General features: G+C 42.7%; 1 pseudogene; it reads left to right on the top strand.

Moving 5' to 3' along the window:
* Window positions 1-5,411: 5,411 nt before the first annotated feature.
* On the top strand, window positions 5,412-6,441 carry LOC123153342 (nuclear transcription factor Y subunit B-like; annotated as a pseudogene).
* The last annotated feature ends 2,505 nt before the right edge of the window (window positions 6,442-8,946 follow it).

Below are 8,946 nucleotides of genomic sequence, written 5' to 3' on the forward strand. Positions count from 1 at the left end.
TCGGCATCGAGACCATCACCACCACGAACGTGACGATCAAGAGCTCAACACCAACAACCGCTCAACGACTTCACCATCTCCATTGGCATCTTCGCCAAGCGACTTCAAGGCATCTTCGCATATGGACATACAACATCTTCGCCCACAAGCACTTCAAGAGAAGCTCCCCAAGCTCATGTCCGTGACTTCCACGAGCTACTACGACCTCAACACCAACCATGAGATTCCTTTCTATGGGACTCTAGAACCCGAGGAGTATCTCGAGTGGGAGCGTTTGATGGACGACTACCTCAAGCTACATCAAGTTCCTCCCGAAGATCAAGTGAAGTGCACCACAAGGAACTTCCATGACTACGTGTCCACATGGTGGCTTCACACACCTTCGGAGACCTACAACATGAGTTGGCCCAAGACGGAGAGAGCTTTGCAGCGAGAGTTCGTGCCTGCAAGCTACACGGAACACCTTCAACACCAATTGGAGAACACAATCCAAGGATCCAACACTACAAGAAATATGTCAACTTATGACCTTCTGTCAGTGACCCTCGAAGAATTGGTCATAAATTTATGACCATTTTAGACCAATTGGTCAAAAGCTGTTCAGGGGGCTCCAAACCCTAAACCATTGCGACCATTTTGGTCAGAAAGGTCGTAATTTCCCTACATGAAATGGTCAGAAAGCAAACAGTGCTAGTCCGCTGCCTTATTTCTAGTTGTTAATGACCAATATAGATGGTCATAGCCTTGTAGATTGTGGTGGGTTGTGATGACTAGGCGCCATCTCATCAGTTTTGCCTATGTGTCATGTCCATGTGGCAGTTTTTGCCCTAGGTTGTGAAGCAACCTATATTTCTATCATTCCCAAAATTCCCAAAAAAATCTCATAAATTCTTTGGGGCATATCTTCATCAAATATGTGAAAATCCTTCCTTGCCTAGTTCAAAACTAATTCAACAATATTCATTTTCCTATTCTGTTCACAACAACACTTTATGAAGGAAGTGCTATTTATATATTCTTGATTGCCCTCGGAATTTTTGGGCACTCTTTCCTATCCAAATCATTACCGCATGACAAAATTCAGCTCCATTTGCCTAGCAAATCTTCCTCGGCAAATTTCCAAAGTTTTTGTCCACCTAGAAGCATTGTGAAGGAAGTACCTTTTTTATATCTCTAAATGACATGAAATTTATACAGTTCCTTCATATGCCCAAATTATCACCCTCCTCCAAATTGCAGCTCAGTCAAATCATCTATGTGAGCCCAGGTTCAATTTATATTTTATGGCCAAATTGGCACGTTGCAAAGCAAGTGTTATATAGACCCCTCCTATTACCCTCAAACTTTTCGGGCACTCTTCCATACCCAAATCATTGCCACATGATAATATTCAGCTCAATTTTCCTAGTAAATCTTTCTCAGGAAATTTCCAAAGTTTCTACCTCGAGAGAAGCTTTGTGAAGTAAGTACTAGCTAGGCTTACCCAAATGATCTGAAAATTTACCAGCGCATGACCATACCTATGTAACTTACCTACACCAATTTTTAGCTCATTTCATTCATCCAATCTCTCTCACTAGTTTTCCCAAGTTTTTGTCCATAGAAGAGCATTGTGAAGGAAGTACTACTTTGGCATGTCAAAATGATATCAATTTTCTACAATGCTTTCCTATGCCCAAATAACCATCCTCCACCAAATTTCAGCTCAATCCATTCATTATTTTGAGCCCAGCTTCAACATTCATATTTTTGTCCAGTGTGGTACTTTGCAAAGCAAGTACCACCTAGGATCCTCCTTTTGAGCTGAAAATTTGTGAATACATTCTCCTTAGTAGATGATCATCCTCGGCCAAAACTCACGCCCATTGGCCATGTGCATTTCCCGTACCGCTAATCAAACACTTGGCTGCTTATTCATGTTTGAGCATCGATCGGTCTCCTCGTGAGAATCTTATGTTGTAATTTTCTTCCTAGCACCTACCTGGGGAGTGCCCAACCCACTAGACATGCCTATGCCGCCAGAACACATGGCAATGCCAGGGTCACGCGGTGACCACGCGGCGGGCATGCGAGTTTACGTGCTCTAGAGTTAGGGCCCTCAGCCACCGCAAAAAACCTCGACGTATCGCCACCAAACCATGTATTTATGATTAAATAGCTACATATGTACCTAGAAATGATTTTTGGAAAAAAAATAAATAGCAAACTATGAGACAGCTGCAGTTCAAATTTGACTCGCTTCCTACTGAATCGGCGGGAATTTGTCTTTTTCACGAGAGGTGGATCAAAAAATTTTACACCCAACCATTTTGTCAATTGTGCATTAAATATGGCCTAGTATTTTAGAAAAATGATTTGGTCCAATTTTGCAACAATTATTTGGGAGGTCCTTCACAAAAAACCTCCTTTTGGGCACTCGAAAAATGGAAAATGGTTTTTTCGTCCAAAGAAAATGAAAACTTCCTTAGGCAACATTGTTTGCCATTCCAATATGCACCCTTGTGCACAATATGAGATCATTTGAACAAACTATGCCATGAATGTGGCCATAAGATTGATCATTTGGCTTGAAAGCCATTGATCTCCACACGTGATAGCTCGTTTCTGAGAACACTTTTTTAAAATAATTGCCGTATTACAAGTTTGTTATTTTTCCTAGGAACTTGGCCACATATAATGACACAATGCGAAGGTTTCCCAATTTTTTGAATTTTTTTGAATTTTTTATGCCCGTTTCAAAATGCGGTCAAAACGGCGGGAATGACCGTTCCTAGCTAGTGGTTGAATCTTGGAATTTTATTGGTGTTTCTCTGATTAAATAGGTACTTATGTACCTAGAAATGATTTTTGTAAAAAATAAATAGCAAACTATGATGCAGCTGCAGTTCAAATTTGACCCGCTTCCTACTGAATCGACGGAAATTTGACTTTTTCACGAGAGGAGGATCAAAACTTTTTACCAACCATTTGGTCAATTGTGCATTAAATATGGCCTAATATTTTAGAAAAATGATTTGGTCCAATTTTGCAACAATTATTTGGGAGGTCCTTCACAAAAAACCCCTTTTGGGCACTCGAAAAATTGAAAATGGTTTTTCTGTCCAAGGAAAATGAAAACTTCCTTAGGCAATATTGTTTGTCATTCCAATATGCACCCTTGTGAACAATATGAGATCATTTGAACAAACTATGCTATGAATGTGGCCATAAGATTGATCATTTGGCTTGAAAGCCATTGATCTCCACACGTGATAGCTCGTTTCTGAGAACACTTTTTTAAAATAATTGCCGTATTACAAGTTTGTTATTTTCCTGGAACTTGGCCACATATAATGACACAATGCGAAGGTTTCCCAATTTTTTTGATTTTTTTTGAATTTTTTATGCCCGTTTCAAAATGCGGTCAAAACGGCGGGAATGACCATTCCTAGCTAGTGGTTGAAACTTCAAATTTTTTTGGTTTTTCTCTGATTAAATAGATACTTATGTACCTAGAAATGAGTTTTGGAAAAAATAAAGAGCAAACTATAAGGCAGCTACAGTTCAAATTTGACCCGCTTCCAACTGAATCGGCGAAAATTTGTCTTTTTCACCAGAGGAGGATCAAAACTTTTACACCCAACCATTTGGTCAATTGTGCATTAAATATGGCCTAATATTTTAGAAAAATGATTTGGTCCAATTTTGCAAGAATTAGTTGGTAGGTTCTTCACAAAAAAAACCCTTTTGGACACTCGAAAAATTGAAAATGGTTTTTCCGTCCAAGGAAAATGAAAACTTCCTTAGGCAATATTGTTTGTCATTCCAATATGCACCCTTGTGCACAATATGAGATCATTTTAACAAACTATGCCATGAATGTGGCCATAAGATTGATCATTTGGCTTGAACGTCATTGATCTCCACACGTGATAGCTCGTTTCTGAGAACACTTTTTTAAAATAATTGCCATATTACAAGTTTGTTATTTTTCCTGGAAACTTGGCCACATATAATGACACAATGCGAAGGTTTCCCAATTTTTTGATTTTTTTGAATTTTTTATGCCCGTTTCAAAATGCGGTCAAAACGGCGGGAATAACTGTTCCTAGCTAGTGGTTGAATCTTGCATTTTTTTGGTGTTTCTCTGATTAAATAGAAACTTATGTACCTAGAAATGATTTTTGGAAAAAATAAAGAGCAAACTATAAGGCAACTACAGTTCAAATTTGACCCGCTTCCAGCTGAATCCGCGAAAATTTGTCTTTTTCACGAGAGGAGGATCAAAATTCTTTACACCCAACCATTTGGTCAATGTGCATTAAATGTGGCATATCATTTTAGAAAAATGATTTGGTCCAATTTCGCAACAATTATTTGGTAGGTTCTTCACAAAAAAACCCTTTTGGACACTCGAAAAATGAAAAATGGGCACTTGAAAAACCTCCTCAATTATTGACGAGAGGTGGATAGACAGCTATTGAGACACAAGCATTTGGTCAATTGTACCTAAAATATGATCTAATATTATTGAAAAATAGAGTGGTTCCATTTTGCAACAAATATTGGTAGGTGCTTCAAAAAATATATACCATTTTCGACACTCCAAAGGTTGAAAATGTTTTTTTGCAAATAAAACTCATTTTTGAGATCAATTTTTAAAGATATTTGTATTATTCCAGGTTTGTTATTTTTCTGAAAAACAAGTCTCACTTGTGACACGATGCTATTGTTCTTATTTTTTTTAATTCTATGATGTTATAAAATAGGTGACATGATTTAGCATATTATTTAATTGATTACGACCAATTTAGATGGTTATAAAATCGTCAAAGTGTGTACTACATTGTGATTGGTGGAACCGTTTGTGGCACGGATCGATGAGATGGCAGACATCCTACCATCCATTGCTAGCAATCCAACGTCCATCCATCCGTCCATGCAAAGAAAGTAAAAAAACCCACCGCACCAAACCCTACCTCTCTCTCACCTCTCGTCCCTTCCTTCCGCCCGCCGCCTCCCTCTCTCTGTCCCTGATCCAGATCGGCCTCTCCCTCACCCCTCGCGCCACGCCCTCCTTCCCTCGCGCTGGCACCGGCGGCGCCCCCCTTCCTTTCTATCACCGGCGGCGCCCTCCTTCCTTTCTGTCACCGGCGGCGCCCTCCTTCCCTCGCGCTGCACCCGGACCTCGCTCCTGCTCACAGCTCTTCTTCCTCCGCCCACGCCCCCAACCCCACCCCTTCTCCTTCCCTCAGATCTCGATCTGCCGCCGCCCCCAACCCTACCGCCACCGCCACCATCGATGACCCTCGCCGTAGACGAGGTTGAGGCCGACCCAAGATCGAGCCCATGCCCAGAGCCGCCCCCAAGATTCGCAGGCAACCCCACGCCAATCAGGTCCTCGATCTGGATCGAGCAGGCGCTCTCCACCGATGGGGCTTGGGCAGGCGAGCCAACCGCAGCGGATTCGGCCCTCAGCTCCTCCGGTGGCCAGAAAGGCGTCGCGGAGGCTCACGGAGCACGGGGACGTCGCTCGCCGCCCTCACCACACCTCCATTCCCCTCCACCACCTTCCCTCCCTCCCTCTACACGCTCGTCTATATAAGGTACGCCTCCCTCTTCCCTCACCTCTCTCCCCGCGCTTCCGGAAGTCGGGGTCTAGGGTTTGGTGCGCCGGTGCGCTGATGGATCTGGCGGGGTTGCTGGTGTGCTGCAGGAGGGCGGCCGGATGTCGGACGCGCCGGCGAGCCCGCCGGGCGGCGGCTTCGGCGGCATCAGGGAGCAGCACAGGTTCTTGCCATCGCCAACATCAGCAGCATCATGAAGAAGGCCATCCTGGCCAACGGCAAGATCACTAAGGATGCCAAGGAGACCGTGCGGGAGTGCATCTCGGAGTTCATTGCTTCATCACCAGCGAGTGAGTGCCTTTGTTGGCCGCTGCCGCTCTATTTTACCTGCCCGAATCAAGTGTGGTCTGGTGCTGACCTATCGCCGTTTTGTCTTGTATGTATTGTAGGGCGAGCGACAAGTGCCAGAGGGAGAAGTGCAAGACCATCAACATCGACGACCTGCTCTTGGCGATGGCCACACTAGGCTTTCAGGAGTACATTGAGCCCCTCAAGGTTTATCTGCAGAATTACAGAGAGGTGCATGCCCATTTAGCCATGTGGGATTTTTTTATCTGAACTAATTGGGGATGGATTAGTGCTTTGAGAGTTAGGTAGGTCCATGATAGTTTAATATGTTGCTGTTGTAGCCTGAAAAGCTCTGTTTGGCACTTTTGTTAGTCCTAGTTGGCAAATTTAAACACTCATGTTCAGCTTGGTGACTGATCAGACCCCACACTGCCTGGCACCAATCATCTTATTGTCCTTAGAACAAGTGTTGATTTATCCCTCCAATTACTACTGTCATTGAGATCTTCAATTCTTTTCTGTACTGTTAATTCAGATAACTGAATGATTTGAAGCACTAAGAATTGTCTCTGGAGTCCAACTATTAAACTGTTTAAGTAGCTACTGAATCTGCTTGCTTGGTTATGGCAGACATACATGTCTTACAAATTCGTTATTCTTGTTTGAAGCTAAGCTAGGCTACTATAGTTCCAGCAAAAAATAGGGGAGCCGCTCTTTTTGTTCTTCACTAATAAATTCTTGTTTGAATGCATATCCTGGGGGTGGTGAAGCTGGGAGCCTTTCCTCCCCATAAAAATACTTTGCTCTTCATTATGAGCAATGCCCTTATATAATTAGCTGCTAGGAGTGTTTATATACTTGATCACCACACCTCTACTATTATGGTTACTTTTGATTTCTTCTCTGTAGTTGTCCAGGGCATAACAGTTTTATGTGTGGCTTGTTATTTTGTTACCAGCCTACTTTCTTGTGCTCCTGGCCGAGTCTTGTGGAGAAGCAGGGCGAATCGGGCATCATCTCACTTGTGCCTATGTGGTAAGAATAGAACACCACTCTCGCTTGATGTGCATGTATTAGTACAACAAAGCATTCTTACATGGTGATTGTTAGCGACACAACAATTATCTTACAACATAGCTTGCCAAATTGCTTACTTGCTTACTATATAACCTGTACTGCTAAACATGTTATCCCACTCCATGATGTTGTATCATTTGCAAATACTCCTGGACATCGGCTCCCATTAGCTATAATCTGTACCTCTAAAAGAGGAGTATAAACTGGACTAATCTGTACTCTATTATGCTTGAGACTTGATCCAAGCCGTATTAATTGTTGCCAGTGATGTTATTATCTACTCTAATGGCTGATGAATCTGTACCTGCCATACCATGTGGAATGACTAATGAATTTGTACCCGAATACCATGTGTAATGATTGTTATTTTTGCATCATTTAAACATTTTTTCTGCTATATAGTTTCTCACTCATGATTGATCTACTGCAGGTGCATGAGGTTTTCAAATGTTGGAAGGAGGAGGACAATAGGAACTTCTGTTATGTCTTAGCATCTAAATTTTTGTTTTAATTTTCTTTATTGTAGAATAGTTTTGTTTTGCAGTTACTGTTCCTGGGATGTAAAGATATCGTAGATATGTATTGCTGGAATGAATGGTTGTAATATAATAACATTGCGCGTTGCCCAAGATAGCTTGTGGTGTGATGTGTTGTAATGTCAATGGCATAATAACTTCTTTTGTATTGGATCAATTTTTTCGGAACTGGGCTAGGCCCAAGTTATATTGGACAATTATTTTTGAGGGAAAAACATGAGAGGCCCAGAAAAATACATGATCAAAAAGAAAATATGTTGTTAAAAGGGCCACACAAAGAAATCAATAAGGTTGAATTGTTGGGCCAAACCCATGTAGCTAATAAAAGCACAGGAAAAAATACATTAAAAAGGCCGAATTGTTGGGCTAGGCCCATGTAGAAAATCGAATTGGACCGGGCTGAATCTTGTGCCACGTCAGATTGCCACGCTGGATGCCTACGTGGCCTGGGGAGGTTGCTAGTGACCAAAATACCACAGTAGACGTATTTTGGTCATAAACGTCTTCGACCATTCCAGAAGAAAGGTCGCTATAGTCAGTTTATGACGGCCAGCTTTTGACCTTATGTTTTTGGTCACAAAAAGGTCACAAATGGAAATTTGTGACCATTCAGTGACCAATAGTGGTGGTCACAAGTTGACATATTTCTTGTGGTGCAAGTCCATCGACGAGTACTTCAAGGAGATGAAGATTGCCTTGCAACGAGCCGACGTGGATGGCCCCATTTCGATGAAGTTCCACTTCATGATGGGATTGCACAACTACATCTCCAAGATGATCTTCCTCGAGAACTACAAGTCCCGCGACGACAACTACATTGGTGCTCTCAAGGTGGAACACGAACTCATGAAGGCCAAAGCTTCTCCACCCCAAGCTCACTTCGCAACGACCAAGCTCCATGAGAATGAGCATGAGGCTAGTACCACCACGATGTCCAAGCCCAACGGGCTCCAAGATGATGCTCCCAAGTTTGCCTTCACTGCCATCCCTCTTTGTGGCATTGATGGTGCCGAGTCTACTTCGACTCTTTTTCAAGTTGGTGCGGCGACGACTACGACTACGGAGACCATCAAGGACCAAGATTTGGAGGCGAGTGACATGGTGACGAGAAAGGATGATGCTTCCATCTTAGGAGGCGAGAGTGATCATGTGCCATGTTCGGCTTTCATCCACGGCGACGACGATGATATGGTTGAGCATGGGATTTTCCCTTCGACCATAGCGACATATGATGACTTGAGTGACTTTTGCCACCATATTGAGAGTGAGAGTGACTTCACCACTAGCCCATATATGATGTGTTGCCACAATTCCCATGTGAGGAGAGCCACAACCCCCACCACTTGAGTGAGATTAGTGACTCCACCGTATGTGAGTTTGAGTGCACCTATTTTGAGGGAGTGAGTGAACCACCACATAGAGAGAGTGAGGTAGTTGAT

This window comes from Triticum aestivum, chromosome 7A (genome assembly GCF_018294505.1).
Source record: "Triticum aestivum cultivar Chinese Spring chromosome 7A, IWGSC CS RefSeq v2.1, whole genome shotgun sequence".
NCBI lineage: Eukaryota > Viridiplantae > Streptophyta > Magnoliopsida > Poales > Poaceae > Triticum > Triticum aestivum.